An 18688-nucleotide genomic window follows, 5' to 3' on the forward strand; every position below is an offset into this window, starting at 1 on the left:
GAAGTGACCCAGATTCTTCTGATCATCAGTGTTGAGGGTGCACTGAGACTAAAAAGCTGAGCCAGCTTCTAACTATTTGCATGATCACAAGCATTTACTAGAATGTTTCTAGTAAATTAATATGCAAATTAATATGCATGCACCAACATTTGCTATTGTTTTAGTTAATGTGAGTAAATGGTGTAGTTATTTTTTAGTTTTGTTTTGTTTTGCTTTTTATTTATTTATTTATTTATTTTTAATTTTTTTTTCAACTTTTATTTATTTTTGGGACAGAGAGAGACAGAGCATGAATGGGGGAGGGGCAGAGAGAGGGAGACACAGAATCGGAAACAGGCTCCAGGCTCTGAGCCATCAGCCCAGAGCCCGACGCGGGGCTCGAACTCACGGACCGCGAGATCGTGACCTGGCTGAAGTCGGACGCTTAACCGACTGCGCCACCCAGGCGCCCCTGTTTTGCTTTTTAAAACTAGCACTACTTGGAGACAGGCATTTTTCTAAGCGCTTCCCATACATTAACTCATTCAATTTCCAAAGTAACCAATGATCTATGTGCTATTATTATCCCAGTTTACATATGAAGAAGTGGGAACCAGAGAAGTTAAATAACTTGCCCAAAGTCACATAACACAGCTAGGAAATGACTGTGTCCTTAGAGTCACAATTCAAAATGAGATGTTCTGACTCCAGAGTCTATGTTCTTAACCATCGTATTCTTCTGACCCTTTTAGGAAACTATGTGGGGTGGGGTGGGGTGTAGAAACTGGGTGAATGGTGTAGGAACTGGGTGAATCTGCATTGCTTTAAATGCATTTAAAACAAATGTCAAGGACTCCTTAAAGTGAAAATGAGGAAATATCAGTAAAAATAAATGCAATTGGATGAAGCTGCAAACCAGGTGAGCAAGTTGTCACAGTTTGTGAGCTCGTTCTTACTCAAAAGTAAGGGAGCCACTTTCTTATGTACTCACTGTTGTGGAGTCCTAGTTACCTAACTAGCACTCTCCACCTCTGTCCCTCCAAATATACTAGACAATTTGCAACCACAAATTACCACATTATAACAAATATAAAATAGCATTTTATTGTGAAAAAAACTACAGTGAGATATCACCTTACACGTTAGAATGACTAAAACTTACAACTCTAGTAATAACAGGTGTTTGCAAAGATGTGGAGAAACAGGAAGCTAGTGCACTGTTGGTAGGAATGCAAACACATATAGCCACTATGGAAAACTGTATGGAGGCTCCTCAAAGAACTAAAAGTATAATGACCTTTTGATCCAGCAATCATACTAATTAATGGGCATTTACCGAAAGAATACAAAAACACTAATTCAAAAGGATACATGCACCCCTATGTTTATAGTAGCGTTATTTACAATAGGGAAGATATGAAAGCAGCCTAAATGTCCATGGATAAAGAAGACGTGTTGGATAAATCCAATGGAATATTATTCAGCCATCAAAAAGAATGAAATCTTGCCATTTGCAATCACATGGATGGATCTAGAAAGTGTAATGCTAAGTGAAATAAGTTGATCAAAGAAAGACAAACACCATATGATTTCACTCCTATGTGGTATTTAAGAAACAAAACAAACAAGCAAAGGGAAAAAAATAAGAGAGAGAAATCAAGAAACAAACTCTTAATTATAGAGAACTGATGGCTACCATAGGGGAGGTGGGTAGGGGGATGGGTTAAATAGATGATGGGGATTTAGGTGCACTTGTCAGGATGAACACATGGTGATGTATGGAAGTGTTGAATCACTATATTGTACACCTGAAGCTAATATCTTACTGTATGTTAACTAACTGGAATTAAACTAAACACTTTAAGAAATTAATTAAAACAATATTTAGGAAAAAATTAAAACAAAACAAAAGAAGATCTGAATTGAAACCTCTGGAAATTTCTCGAATTATTCTTTATGATTTACTCTTTTAAATCATGGAATATATTTGAGCAAAGTCTCTGCCAGTCTACCCTTTTCCTGTGATTCACTTCCTGTAGTTTCTAACATCCATCTTGCAAAACGGCCCCTTCTCTCTGCTTGTGCCAAAACTGCTTTTCTTCACCTCTCTCTCTCACCTCGGGTCACACAAGTTGTCTTGGGGTAGACAAGTCATCCCATGACTTGGACTGATTACTAATCAGGTTCCCTCTTTCATACTTTCTCTTCTTCTCCGCAGTGAGTCCAACATTCTGCAGTTACCTTCTCCCTCTGTCCTCTCCTATTCCCATGTGAATTCATTTCTTCTCAAGAAATCTCCAACTCCCATCTACATCAGTAATTCCCTTCCTCTTCACCTTTTTCTTCCTTGCCCCATTTCCATTGGAAAATCTCTCACACAGAAGTTCTTCATTCTCTCTATAAACCAGCCAAGCAGACTTCCATCTCTCTTGTTGGCTACTGTATCCTCAGAGCCTAGAGCAGCGCCTGTCACTCACTGGACAGTCATGAACAACCAAAGGAGATTAAAGTTATGACCGGTTGATTACATCAAAATTGTCTTTGGAACAACTGTCTCAAACAAGAAGAAAACCATCATGTTTTACATTTCTTAAAAATTTCTTATTAAATTAACATTCAGCACCTTTGATCTGGTTATAAAAAGTAATGCTTAAACGTGGATGGAACTGGAGAGTGTGATGCTAAGTGAAATAAGCCATACAGAGAAAGACAGATACCATAGGGTTTCACTCTTATGTGGATCCTGAGAAACTTAACAGGAACCCAAGGGGGAGGGGAAGGAAAAAAAAAAGAAAAGAGGTTAGAGTGGGAGAGAGCCAAAGCATAAGAGACTGTTGAGAACGGAGAGCAAACTGAGGGTTGATGGGGGGTGGGAGGGAGGAGAGGGTGGGTGATGGGTATTGAGGAGGGCACCTTTTGGGATGCGCACTGGGTGTTGTATGGAAACCAATTTGACAATAAATTTCATATATAAAAAAAAAAAGTAATGCTTATTGAAGAATATTTTGAAACTATATCAAGGCGTTTATTTTAAAGAGAAACATAATAAAGAAAACTAGTGGGTGTGAGAGTCATACAGACAAGATGGGGCCGATGGTACAGGTAGAGGCCTTTCATCAAGTCCTGCCACTACTCCGTCCTGTTCCTCGGCATGGCCTACAGAGACAAGCGCTATAGTTACTGAAACCTCGGGCAGAAGAGGAAAGGAGGATGGCAGCTGAGGAGAGAGAGAAGAAGGATGAAAAGAAATGGAATGAGGGAGAACTGGCAGAAGCCCAGGATGACAGCATGCTAAAGTGAGCCTGCCTTTCTCTGGTACAGTGTGGATGAATAAAGCTTTCTGTGCTATGAGATGCTCAGGAAGTAAGGAAGGGAGGGAGGGAGGTGGGCAAAGAAAGAAAAGGAAAGGAAAGGAAGGAAAGAAGGAAGAAAACTAGTGCCATTTGTCCTTCCATTGCCCCCGTTGGAATTTTCCTAAAAGTAGATTCCTCTATAGGCCCACCAGATTAAATTTCTTTTTCCTTGACTATTAGCACCCACTGTATGTTTTTTAAAGGTATTTCTTATTCAGTTGTATTGCTTTTTTGGCTATTTAAGACTTACTAGTATTATAACAATACTCTGCTCTTATTCACTGCAATGTATAAAATTTTGGCTATATTCTGGGTGAAATAGTCTTTTCTGAACTAACCTAAAAACATAAGTGCCCCTCTTAACCTTGTTTCCATAGGGAAATGCATTGCAGGTAAGCAGCTGACATACAGATGGTTAGAACACAAGCTGTTCGTACGTCATTGACTGTCTGGAACGTCAGGACCTGTGACTTTTACTGCCACACGATATGCAGCAACAAAGCAGTTACATGTGTGTCTTCACTTCTATGTGATCATCCTTCTCCCAAGCACAGATGTTTCAAGGTTTCTGCGAGCTGAGGGAAGAACAGAAGTTCTCTAGCAACAACAACAAAATACACAATAAATCAACAAGGCAAGATAGCCATTAAACTCCTTATGAGCTTGGCACATTAGTCCATCCAAAGAAAATTTTATGAGACAGCGTGCAGAAACAGATTTCTTAAAAAGGCTTTTCTGATTCAAGGCATAAATCTAAGAAAGAATGCTAAGAACTCACAGGCACCCACTAGCAACAAAACTTGACCAAAGGGCAGGCTAAGTATAAAATGGAGAATATAGAGAGTGGAGAAAAATAGCAAATATAGCCAATTATTATCTACCTTACACTAAACAAATTAAAATAAGATAATACAGGGGCGCCTGGGTGGCTCAGTCAGTTGAGCGTCCCACTTCAGCTCAGGTCATGATCTTGCGGTCCGTGAGTTCGAGCCCTGCGTTGGGCTCTGTGCTGACAGCTCAGAGCCTGGGGCCTGTTTCAGATTCTGTGTCTCCCTCTCTCTCTGACCCTCCCCCGTTCATGCTCTGTCTCTCTCTGTCTCAAAAATAAATAAGTGTTAAAAAAAATAAGATAATACAAATTTAAAATAGGAAGTTATTTTGATGGATATGAATTTGGACCATTCAGGACTGGGAGCGGGGGGACTATATTAGTTTAATAGCAACTTAACTGCTCTTAATGGAATTTTCCAAAAGTTACAATATTGATTTAAATAACTGTATTAGAAAAGTTTTGTATATTTCTCACTTATTTACAGGATGAAAAGAAGTATATGGTAGCATAGACAATACAAAAGGGCCACCAACTATTAAAACAACATTTTTGGCAACTGGGCAATACATGTAAAATGGAAATAAATGGAAAGTAGACCTAGAACAATTAAGAAAGTTGTTATGTTTCCAGAAACCTTGAAGTAACACTCCTCTATGATGTCCAGAAGCCACACTCAGCTATGACAACAAAGAAAAAAGATACCTAGAAAAATGAAAGAAGGATCACATTTCTGAGACCTTTTCTGGGATCCACAAACACAGACAAAAGACAAAGATTAAAAATAACAAAACCTGGTTTGTGAAATAGAAAAGTAAAAGGAAAACAAGGAACATCTGGAAATAATGGATGGTAACAGAATGCCAAAGTGGATGTTGTTCCAAGAAATTATGAAAAGATCAAACTTAATGTTGAGCATTTAGATGCAGGCCTACTTGCCTAAATCCATGATCCACTCTGCGTTGGTGCTGCTGCTCGTGACAGCTACTGGGACCAGTGGGGAAAGAGCCTTGCCTTACAGGAGGGACACACAAAGCACTCCTTCAGACTTCAGCCATGAGGTCCCTCTGCCCTCATTTATGCTACAGCTTTAGGATACAACATAACAGAAAGAGCTCAAGACAATAGCACTGGCTGCCCTCTAGTTTGACTATCTTTTGCTGGAGAAATCTCATACTGGGGTTTGGTGGTCAAATGACTTATTTCCCCATTGGGGAAAAGATGAGGTCCAGGTAGCTCTAGGCCTACCTAAAGATACATGACCCTACTCCAAGCAAATGGCCATAGAGAGCAGAGAGCTTCATTCAGCGCATACACCAAAGAGGATTTCATCAAGGTTAGAACTGTACGGGGACACCTGGGTGGCTCAGTCAGTTAAATGCCGACTTCAGCTCAGGTCATAATCTTGTGGTTCGTGAGCTCAAGCCCCGTGTCAGGCTCTGTGCTGACAGCTCGGAGCCTGGGGCCTGCTTCGGATTCTGTGTCTCCAACTCTCTCTGCCCCTCCCCTGTTCATTGTCTCTGTCTGTCTGTCTCTCTCTCAAAAATAAACATTTAAAAAAAAATTTTTAAAGGTGAGAACCGTTACTATGATGGCCAAATTCAGTAAAGTTTCCAAATTCCTTTGACTTCCGCTGTACTTTTTTTAAGAACTGGTAAATCTAAGCCTATCTGGAGCCAGTCATAAAGATGAACCCCTTGTGAAATTGGCCAAAGCAACAATGCTTTGTCTACACGTGCTGCATCAGTTAGGATGATTTTGGCAACAAGCAACAACAAAAAAAATCACACTTATGGCTTAATTACAAGGACATTAATAGTTCACTAAGAAGTCCAGGTAATCAGTCCTAAGGTTGGTTTTGTTGTTCAGTTATGTCACCAAGGACTCCAACTCTTTCTAAATGTTTATTTATTTTTGAGAGAGAGAGAGAAGGCAGCAAGTTGGGAAGGTGCAGAGAGAGAGGGGAACAGAGGTTGAGAAGTAGGCTCCAGGCCAGGTGCAGGGCTTGAACTCACAAACCATGAGATCATGAGCTGAGCCAAAGTTGGATGCCCAACTAACTGAGCCACCCAGGTGCCCCAGTGCCCCAGCTCTTTGTATGCTTGAGTCCACTCCTCTCAGGGCGTTAGTGTTAATCCTTGTGGTCACAGTTCCAGGCATGACATATTTATATTACAGCTTTCAAAGCTAAAAGTGGAGGAAAGTAAACAAATACTTTTTCTTTGCATTATGTTGTTCTTATCAGAAAGGAAGCATTTCTCCTGAATTCTCCAGTGGATTCCTCTTAAATCGATTGTTTAGAACTTAGTCATCACATGCTCACTCCTGGGCCATTACTTTCAAGAAGGAACCAAGTTGTTATAATTGGCTTAGACTATTAGTTGGGCAACAGTGTGTAGCTAGAGTGAAGTTGGGATTCTGCTATTAAGAAATGGAGAAGAAACTGTGCAAACTTGGCCTTTGGGAAAGCATAAGTAGGTAAATAAGAAGTCTAAGTGAGATATAATACAGACTATATAAATGTTTATGATGCTGCTGTGGCATGGATAGGCTAAGTAATGCTGCAGAAACAAACAACTCCAAGTAAAAAGAGGTTTATTTCCTGCCCAATTAACACGTCCATAATGGGTTCACTGCAACTCTACTCACAGACCCAGGCTCACAGAGTAGCTCCTATATGGGATGTTGCTGGTCTCACAGCAGAGGAATAAGACCATGGTGAACTAGATGCTGGTTCTTAACGTTTGCTCCAAAATGATACCTGTCACTTATACCCCCAGTTTATTGCCTAAAGCAAGTCATTTGGCCATTCCTGGGTTCAACAGCCAGGTGTATTATCCTCCTGCAGGAAGGTGAGCTCATGGTGGGGCAACAAATATCTTGAATGAAAATGCAATCTATCAAGATGAATGTGTGGGGTGCCTGGGTGGCTCAGTTGGTTGAGTGTCTAACTCTTGATTTTGGCTCAGGTCATGATCTCACTGTTCCTGGGATGGAGCCCTGCATGAGGCTCTACGTTGACAGCATGGAGCCTGATTGGGATTCTCTCTCCCCCTCTCTCTCTCTGCCCCTTCCCTGCTTGTGTGCTCTCTCTCTCTCTCTCTCTCTCTCTCTCTCTCTCTCTCTCTCAAAAATAAGTATTTAAAAAAAAGATAAATGTGTCACTTAGCCATTATTCACTTCAATATGGTCCTGCACATTCGTGACTCACCATTAAGCTTTTGTAAAACTTGCTTGAGTCTTTCTGTTGCTATTAAAGCATAGCAGCCAGATCTTACCATTTATCCTATGATAAGCCACCTGAAGAACCAGGAAATGTATAATAGCATTTACTGTTTTCTTCTTAAAATTTTTTTCAAGAAACAATGCAACCATATTAAAAACAACTTAAAACAGCCATAAAAAATCCCATTTCCTGGGCTCCATCCCCTTTTCCCTTCAGCTCTAAGCCCTTCTGGGTACAGAAAGGATTTTTAACTGCCTTACAACCCCTCATGTTCTTTTTCTAATCTAGAATTAGGCTGGCTCAAGGGATAGTTCTGACATAAGCACAATAGCCTAATCTTTCATAGTTCATGGCCTAGTTGAAAAAAGGATACATTTTGTTGTTGAGAAGCTCATTTATACTGGGGGAAAACCCTACCTAAAGCTCTCCTTAGTCCTTCCAGGACACAGCCTGCCTGATAAAGTCCTTGCAAAGCAATTCTCTCAGAGCATTCTTTCTTTCACATTCCACTCCTGTATCTTCAGGATAAAAAAACGGGACAATTACGTAACTGTGACTTCTCTGCGATTAATTATGGGAGAAAACATTGCTTTCATTGTTGCCTACGACTTTGCAGAAGCATTTAAAGCAAGCTTTTGCACTTAGAGCTTACTTTAATTTACCTCATGATTAATAAACGTCTATGGCAACATATTTTAAAGAAATCATGTATGACTTTTCTGAAAGTTAGTAAACTTTTTTTGTTCTCTAAAGAACTCAAAATGAGTTTGAATAGGGCACACATAACGTATCAATTTGCCATTACTCCCATCCGTCAAAACACCATTCTACCTTCTCTATGAATGTGAATGCTTTAGGTAACTCACGTAAGTGGAATCAGAGTATTTTTCTTTTGAACTGGCTTATATCATTTAACATAATGTCCCCAAGGTTCATCCATGCTGCCTCCTGTTCAGAATTTCCTGGTTTTTTTTTATTTTTTTTATTTTATTTAAAAAAAAAATTTTTTTTTCAACGTTCACCCATCTTTGGGACAGAGAGAGACAGAGCATGAACAGGGGAGGGGCAGAGAGAGGGAAACACAGAATCGGAAACAGGCTCCAGGCTCTGAGCCATCAGCCCAGAGCCTGACGCGGGGCTCGAACTCACGGACCGCGAGATCGTGACATGGCTGAAGCCGGACGCTTAACCGACTGCGCCACCCAGGCGCCCCAGAATTTCCTGGTTTTAAGTCTATTAATCTGTAAACTGATGTACTTGATAATGTGTTTTATTTTTTATTTTTATTATTTTTAAAGTTTATTAATCTATTTTTTTAATATGAAATTGTCAAACTGGTTTCCATACAACACCCAGTGCTCATCCCAACAGGTGTCCTCCTCAATGCCCATGACTCACCCTTTCCTCCCTCCCACCCCCCCATCAACCCTCAGTTTATTCTCAGTTTTTAAGAGTCTCTTATGGTTTGGCTCCCTTCCTCTCTAACTTTTTTTTCCCCTTCCCCTCCCTCATGGTCTTCTGTTAAGTTTCTCAGGATCCACATAAGAGTGAAAACATATGGCATCTGTCTTTCTCTATAGGACTTATTTCACTTAGCATAACACCCTCAAGTTCCATCCATGTTGCTACAAAGGGCCATATTTCATTCTTTCTCATTGCCACGTAGTACTCCATTGTGTGTATAAACCACAATTTCTTTATCCATTTATCAGTTGATGGACATTTAGGCTCTTTCCATAATTTGGCTATTGTTGAAAGAGAATGTTGAAGTCTCCATTTGTAATTGTGGATTTATCTATTTTCTCCTTTCAATTCTATCAGTTTTTGTTTTATATATTTTGAAGCTCTGTTGCTAGCTGTATGCAATTCAGGATTATGTCTTCTTAGTGAATTGACAATTTTGTTATTATGTAATTTACTTCTTTATACTTGTTCATTTTCCTTGTTCTGAAGTCTCTTTTGTCTAATTAACATGGCCACTCCAGATTTATTTTGGTTATTAGTTTTTGCATATGTATCTTCTTCCATCCTTCTACTTTCTACCTATTTGTATTATTCAAAGTGGACTTCTTACAGATAGTATATAATTGGATCTTTATTTTTAACTAAAATGACACTGTATTTTAACTGGTGTTTACAGAACATTTCCATTTAATGTAATTGCTGATATGGTTGGACTTAACAGTTTATTTTTTTCAGTTTGTCCCTTTTTCTTCATATCTCAGTTTCTCCTTTTCTGGTTTCTTCTAGATTATTTGAGTATCTTTTAGTTTACTATTTTAACTTATCTTTTGGCTTTTTATACTATATACTTTGCATAATATTTGTAATGATTGCTCTAAGGATTAAAAGATACTTAACTTTGATAATCCACTTATTAATATTTTATTATTCTAAATAAAATCTAGGAAACTTTCAATCTTATAGGCTACATTACACACTTTATGTTGTAATTATCTATTTACATTATATAATTACATTACATAATTATACATAAATGTATTACATTTATGTAGACTGAAAATCCTACCATTTAATGTCATATTGTTTATTGCAACCATTATACATATTTTAAACGTTTATTTATTTGAGACCACGTGAGCGGGGAGATAGAGAATCTGATGCAGGCTCAGTGCTGTCAGCACAGAGCTTGATGTGGGGTTCAAACTCACAAACCGTGAGATCATGACCTGAGATGAAGTCGGATGCTTAACCAAGTCACTCAGGCGCCCCAACCATTGTACACGTTTTAAAGAACTACACAAGAGTAGAACTACTTAAAGTTCTACTCAAGAGGAGTAGTACAGTGTTATATTTACCCATATATTTCCTATTTCTGGTGCTCTTCCTTTACTCCTAAAGTTTCAAGTTTCCCTCTGGTATTATTTCCCTTAGACCTGAAGAACTTCCTCTAGCATTTCTTTTAGGGCAGGTGTATTGGCAATAAATTCTCTTAATTTCCCTTTATCTGAGACTTTATTTTGCCTTCATCATTGAATATTTTCACAGAATATAGAAATCAGCGTTGATGTTTCTTCTCTTTCAGCATTTAAAACATTTTCTAAGTTGTTCCATTGCTTTCTATCTCCATGATTTCTGCTGAGCAACTCATGATATTTTGATCATTTTGCTTCTATACGTAGTGTGCCATTTTTCTTTTTCCAAGTTTTTCTTTAATTTGAAGCAGTTTGATTACAATGCATCTGGACAGTTTTTTGTTTATTTCAGTTTACTTTCTTTGGGATTTATGGAACTTCTTGAATCTTTATAGTCATGTTTTTGACAGGTCATCCTATATATCTCACAATATTTATCTGCACCAATCTCTTTCTCCTCTCTTCCTGGGACTCCAAACACATGTACGTTATACCTTTTTCTCTTTTTTTAAATTCCAGTGTAGTTGACACACAGTGTTATATTAGTTTCAGGTGTACAATACAGTAATTCAACAGTTCTATATATTACTCAGTGCTCATCAGGATAAGTATACTCTTAATCCCCTTCACCTATTTCACCCATCCCCGCCGACACATCTCCCCTCTGCTAACCATCTGTTTGTTCTCTATAGTTCAGTCTTTTTGGGTGTTCTTTTCCCCCCACCTTTGTTGGTTTTGTTTCTTAAATTCCACATGAATGAAATCATATGGTATGTCTTTCTCTGATTGACTCATTTCACTTAGCATTATACTCTCTAGATCCATCCGTGTTGTTGCAAATGGCAAGATTTCATTCTTTTTTATGGCTGAATACTCCTCCATTGTATATATACACCACATATACTTTGTCCATTCATCTGTTGATGGACAGTTGGACTGTTTCCATAGTTTGGCGATTGCAAATAATGCTGCAATAAACACAGAGATGCATATATTGCTTTGAACTAGTGTTTTCCTATTGTTTGGGTAAATATCCAGTAGTGCGATTCCTGGATTGCACATGATAGTTCTATTTTTAATTTTTTGACCTCAGGTATGTTATACCTTTGATACTGTTCCATAAGTACATGAGACTCTGATAATTTTTTTCTCTGTCGCTCAAATTGGATAATACATGTTGATATTGGTTAAGTTCACTGACTCTTTCCTCTATCATTTCCATTCTACAACTGAGCCCATCTACTGAATTTTTTCACAATTATTGCAGTTTTCAGTTTGTACATATCCATTTGGTCCCCTCTCCTCTGAAATATGCTTTATTTTTACTTAGAAATATGCATTTTTAAGTGTACAGGTGAGCAGTGTTAAATACATTCACATTGTTGTGCAATCTTCAGAACTCTTTTCATCTTGCAAAACTGAAACTCTATACCCATTAAACAACTCCCCATTCCCTACTGCCCCCATGGTTCTTTCTTATAGCTTCTATTTCTCTAGAGAATTTCTACCTTTCCATTCATTTCAAGAGTATTCTCTCTTACTTCTTGAAGCTGGGCTATAATAGCTGTTTTAAAGTCATTGTCTGATAAGTCTAACACTTGAGCCATATTGAGGTTTGTTTTTCTTGCGAGTTGTTGAGATTTTTATATCGTACGTGACTTTTTAAAAGATACTAAATGGTAGGGCCAGCACCAGAACTAGTCTGTTAACTCTGTCCAGTGCTCTTTGAAGTGACCCATGGAGCCTTAATTGTATGCACATCACATTCATATTTCAATTAATGATCAGGCAAGTCATAATTAGAAGATTGCCTTTGGAGCCAAAGTGAAGGCTTTTTAGTGCTATTTCTGCATATCATCATTTCAGGTAGAAATCTTGAGCTGAGTGAACAATTATCCTTTCCTCCTACTACAATGAATACTAGATGTCACGAACAATGATGGCCCTTCCTCTTCCCATTTGGATATTCCTCTTGGCAAAAATGATACTCAGTGATAAAACACACACACCACACGCCGAGGCAACCAAGATTCAGTGGGTGAATTCCAAAATCCCCTTTCAACCCCAAATCTGTAAGTCACTCAGCATGTTCAGTCACTGGCAAGCCATGATGAAAGGTATTTTAGGAAAGTAAACATCACAGATCTGAGATAATAAGAAAAGGTAGAGGAATGGTAGGTGGCATGTAAGGGTGATAAGTACAGGCAGGAGCAAAGGACATCACTTAAGTAGTTATGAATTATTCACTAAAAGAGAAAAAAGGGAAACACATGAGGAAATGGAGAAAGAAAGGATAGACACATTCAATGGACATTTTAATCATTAATTCACACAGCCATGTGTACAAGAATCTTGGTTCATTAAGTGTAATAGTCCAGAGCTGATTAAATCTTCTCACTTCTTTACTGTGGGGAAATATGAACACCAGCAAGTGCTTCCATTCCTACGACAGGAATATATTCTTTTTCATCTAGACATTTAGTTAAAAGTTCAAGGATAATCTGCTCAATCTGTTTAATGTAGCCAACAAATAAACTGTATATGCCACATCTTCTAGATCAACTTGCACATCTATGTTTTAACAAGGGAATTTAGAACTCAGCTAAAAACCAAAAAGTACTGGACCATTATAACATTTTCCCAGTTGTGGGATTTAAGAGAATTTTTATTTGCTAAGAAGTAGACTCACCTATTTGTGTCCCATCAGGATTTGTTTAACAACTCAACAGGTTTAATCCTAAACAATTTGGGATTATAAGGATCTGTCATTATCATTAGTATACTTATCCCCAGTAGTATCTAGTTTTATTCCATTCCCCCAAAACTGTCAAAATTTCCATATCACTTTATATACATTTTAACACTAACTCTAGACTCATCATTGAAAGACTTTATTCATGTAAACACTAAGATTTCATCAAGTTTATAACATGGTAATGAGAAAGCACTTCTCTTATTTCTCTTTACCAACCCAAATTTTTTATCTTTGTTTCAGTTAACAATCTCCCTTTCAAATTTATGATGTTACTGAATCTATAGATTGTGAAAAACGTTCTGTATGTAATTCAGGTATTTCGCTAATTCAGATGCATATGTGAATATACTGCTCCAGCTAGGATGAACCAGTCAAGTCCTTTATTTCTAGGAAGCCCCACGTATTTATATATTGTACAAACCTTCAGCACTTTCATGAAACCAGATCAATCACCTGTACTGCCATCAAAGTTGCCACCAAGCTTGTAGCTCCTTCTGAATAAAGTGAAGCTGCCATCCCAGACAGAAATGACTGCACGGAGTAGTTGCTTGATCCAAGGGTTCCTACTTTTCAGGCTAGTCAGCAGCCTATGAGGTGGTCCAAGACAAGAACTACCCAACAGGAATAATCATGACAAACTGAGCCAATCAGGTCAGCCTCCTTGGGACAGCTGAAGAACAAAGGAAGAAATTGGTAGTGGGCACAGAAATGAGGACACCCCTGGAGAGAAGGCAATAAGTATAAGTGATGGAAAATCAGAGGCCAGGGAACAGAGAGAAAACAGAACAGAAAGGAAGCCAAAAGTAACAGAAACAAAGACAGAAAGAAGCTGATTCCCTGTAATGGTGGAACAGCCGCCAAGTAGGGAAAAACGAAAGCCCACAGCTGATGAAATAATAAACAAAAGAGAACTGTATATGCTGTGTTCTGAAAATTATTCCAACTTATCATCTTCTGTTAGCTCAGGTTATGCTGTTTCTGTTGCAGTTTCAATGTTTCCTCAAGTGTCTTTCTGCTCTTGCAACTTGAGTCTACCACTATTAACTAAATTACATTTATTCATTTATGCACAGATCAGTAAGTCTATGAAACATTGCTATTCTGAAGGGATCATTTTAATTTCAAAAGGTCTTAACTGTGGTTGGGCATTTATGTAACGTTTTATTTCTTCTGTTTTGGTGCTAGTAACTGAATTACCTGAATATAATGAGGTGCCTTAAAATTGGCTACCTACACTCACCTACCACTAATAAATATATGTTTATATGTTTATATTTAAATCAGATGCCTTGCAATCCCTGGTACTTACCTCTGTATTAAAGTTAAAATTTTCAACTTGCTCCTTCCTATAAATAAGGAATTGCGTTTTGTCACTGAGAGAGAACATGAACTCAAAAACTTTTTCATTCAGACCTCACTCTAAGGTCTCTACCTGACATAGGAGTGACTGTTCTAGGAGCATTAACACTGCAAGTATAAGTTACACTATGGCCAACAAGTGACCAGCATTAATTCACATAGGGACCTGTTTATCTGTTGTTTAAAAAGTGTCCATTAATTCTTAGGTTAATTTCTGACTAAGGCCATCATGGTTTTTTGTACCTGCAAAAAAAGAACATTTGAGAACCTAGCTTGTGTACTAATACCAAAGCCACTGATTGCTGGAAAACCGTAGTGCTCAAGGTCTTGAAACAGAGACGGTGCTTGGGAATATTTTCATTATCTCCTTTCCTAATTATGCTATACATTGGTTTGATTATTTAGAATATTATTAACTTATTATTATTTGAATAAAATATTTAGAATATTATTAAAATACCATTATGACAAAAAGCTTAAGGACAGTTTGAGGTATTGCACATGCTCTTTATAGATATTAAGTCTCACAATACAAAAATACAACTTTAAATGTCTTCTTTTGCCTGATAGTCTGTTAAAAAGAAATACAAAGAGTTTGGAGAAATTAAAGGCTCACTGTTATCTGCAGAAGTGGCTTCTTCTGATAAGAATTTGAAGGCATTATGGCCATGCTTCTCAGAACTCAATTCTTTTTCTTTAAAGTTTTCTCTACGTACTTTCTGCTTAATTTTTCTGTGAAACAAAAACTGCCTAAAAATAAAGTCTATCTAAAAAAATGAATCTAGGGGTGCCTGAGTGGCTCAGTTGGTTAAGCGTCTGACTTTGGATCAGGTCATGATCTCTTAGTTTGTGGGTTCGAGCCCCGTGTTGGGCTCTGTGCTGACAGCTCCAAGCCTGGAGCCTGCTTTGGATTCTGTGTCTCCCTCTCTCTCTGACCCTCCCTCGCTTGCACGTGCTCTATCCCAAAAATAAATAAACATTAAAAAAATGTTTTTTAAATGAACCTAGATATAGGTCTTACACCCTTTACAAAAATTAACTCAGAGGGATCATAAACGTGATGTAAATGCAAAGCTATAAATCTCCCAGAAAATAAGAGAAAATCTAGATGATCTTAGTATGCCAATGACTTTTCAGACCTAACACCAAAGGCACCATCCATGAGAAAAACAACTGATAAGCTGGACTTCATTAAAATTAAAAACTCCTGCTCTGCAAAAGACATAATCAAGAGAACGAGAAGACAAGTGATAGACTGGGACAGCGTATTTGCAAAAGACAAATCTGATAAAGGGCTATTATCCAAAACATGCAAAGAACACTTAAAACTCAACAAAAAAACGAACAACCCAATTACAAAATGAGCAGAAGGACTGAGCAGATACCTCCCCAAAGATATACACGTGGCATATAAGCATATGAAAAGATGAGCAGCATCCTGTCATCAGGAAAACTGCAAATTAAACAATGAGGGGCATCTGGTGGTTTAGGCTGTTAAGCGTCCCAGACTCTAGATTTTGGCTCAGGTCAGGTTTGAGCCATGCTTGGGATTCTCTCTCTCCATCTCTCTCTCCGCCCCTCCCCAACTCATGCGTGCGCGCTCTCTCTCAAAAATAAACTTAAAAACAAACAAACAAACAAAAAAACAATGAGATACTACTAAATGCTTATCGGAATGGCCCAGATCCAAAATAGTGACAACATCAAATGTCAGTGAGGACGGGAACTAAGAGAAACTCCAATTCAATTCTGGGAGGAATGCAAAATGGCTCCACCGCTTTGGAAGACAGTTTGGCAGTTGAAACTAAATATACTCTTACCATCCGATCCAGCAATTGCACTGTGGTAGTTATCCAAATGAACTTAAAACTATGTCCACACAAAAACCTGGATGTGGATGTTTATAGCAGCTTTATTCATAGTTGGCAAAGTTTGGAAACATGGTATCCTTCAGCAGGTGAATGGATAAAAACTATGGCATACCCAGATACTGGAATATTATTTGGTGCTAAAAAGAAATGAATTGTCAAGCTGTGAAAAACATGGAAAAAATTTAAATACATATTACTAAGAGAGAAAAGCCTATCTGTAAAGGCTATATGATCTCAACTATGTAACATTCTGGGAAAGGCAAAACTTACAGATACAGTAAAAAGATTAGTGGTTTCTAGGGACTGGAGGTGAGGAAGGGTAAAACAGGCAAAGCACAGAGGATTTTTAGGGCAGTGAAACTGTCGTGCATGATACTACAATGCTAGATACACGTCATTATGCATTGGTCCAAACGCACAGAGTATACAACACCAAGAGCGAACCCTAATGTATACACATGAGCTTTAAGTGAAAATGAAGTGCCAATGTAGGGTCAGCGATTATAACACATATGCCAGTCTGGTGGGGGATGATGATAATGGGGGAGGCAGTGCTTGTGTGGGGGTACAGAGTATAGAGGAACTCTGTATTATCTGCTCAATTTTGCTGTGAGCCTAAAACTGCTCTAAAAAATAAAGTTTATTTAAAAAATAATTACATTCCCTGGACCCTAAGCCACACCTACCAAATCAGACAGAAACTTGGAAAGGGATTGTGATCTAAGGAATAAGATTTTTAGGAAATGGCTTTGGAGACAAGATTACTAATGTGTGGGGAGAGGTGAGAAAGGAAAAGGGGACAGAAAATGGAGAAGACAGGAGGCGGAAATTAACAATGACTGACCAATCCGTGTCCCAACCTTAGAGATTCAGATTCAGTACAAGGAGAGTGGAGCCTAGAAATATGCATTTGAAAAGTTCCTGAGGTGATTCTCATAAAGGGAGGGACAGCCGTGATCCAGTGAGGGAGCTTCAGGGAAGGAACGTTTAAGATAAAGGAAGCAAAATAGTATGCAATATTTCTTTTTTTTTTTTCTGTAATTCATTTTTTTAAATTAATATCCAAGTTAGTTACCACATGGTGCAACAATGATTTCAGGAGTAGATTCATTATTGCCCCTTACCCATTTAGCCCATCCCTCTCCCACAACCCATCCAGCAATCCTCTGTTTGTTCTCTATATTTAAGAGTCCTTATGTTCTGTCTCCCTCCCTGTTTCTATATTATTTTTCCTTCCCTTCCTTTATGTTCATCTGTATCTTAAAATCCTCATATGAGTGAAATCATATGATATTTGTCTTTCTCTGACTAATTTTGCTTAGCATAACACCCTCTAGTTCCATCCACGTAGTTGCAAATGGCAAGATTTCATTCTTTTTGATTGCTGAGTAATACTCCATTATATATATATACACCACATCTTCTTTATCCATTCATCCACCGATGGACATTTGGGCTCTTTCCATACTTTGGCTATTGTTGATAATGTTGCTATAAATACTGGGGTGCATAAACACTGGGGTCCCTTGGAAAGAGCATACCTGTATCCCTTGGATAAATACCCACTAGTGCAATTGCTGGGTCATACGGTAGTTCAATTTTTAATTTTTTGAGGAACCTCCATACTGTTTTCCAGAGGGGTTGTACCGGTTGTTATGTAATATTTCTGATATAGAAATAAACTGTTCTGAATGTCCAGAAAAAAACAATATAGTCAAAGGCAATGAAGGGAGAATCTGAGCAAAGGACAAAACAACCAGAGAAAGGATTCTTCCTTCCAAGCTCAATAATTATTTCTGCAAGAAGAGAGCCCTGCTGTGTGTCTTATGAAGTCATGTAGGTGCACATTCTTCACCACGATTTCATGGACACAAGGCAGATGACAAGTTATCTTCAGGAATGTAGTCCCAAAACAGATTAGGGAACAAATATCTAACATGCCAATTAGCAGACAGTCACATTTTCTAAATGCCACAATACAAATCATTTATTACGAACAGAAAAAAAAATTGGAGGGCCTTTGGGATAAAACATCAGTTCATACAGTGGGTAAGAAAAAAGTGGATTTTTTAAAGATGATAATCAAAATCTATCAAGTCAGTAAGTGTGCCCATGAAGCAAATCTATAACTGGGATAACCATATAACGTATTATCCCAAACAGGACATTTTTGAGTGAAAGAGACTTTTAATAACTATGCCGGGAAAAAGGTATAGACCAATACTGTCCGAACCAAACCAGAAAGGATATCCTTGTAATGGTAATACATCTCGGGGCATAATAAACCTAACAATAATCATATATACTAACTGCACAATGTTCCAAAGAGGAATTCACCTTAATTATAAAGTTAGAAACCACAGATGGTATTAATTCAAGCTCCTTTCTCTCTCTACCCATATCCTTGGTGTGAAACATCAAACAGCACTTTTATAATTAC

This window comes from Herpailurus yagouaroundi, unplaced genomic scaffold (genome assembly GCF_014898765.1).
Source record: "Herpailurus yagouaroundi ecotype Mexico unplaced genomic scaffold, PumYag 29, whole genome shotgun sequence".
Taxonomy (NCBI): Eukaryota; Metazoa; Chordata; class Mammalia; order Carnivora; family Felidae; genus Herpailurus; species Herpailurus yagouaroundi.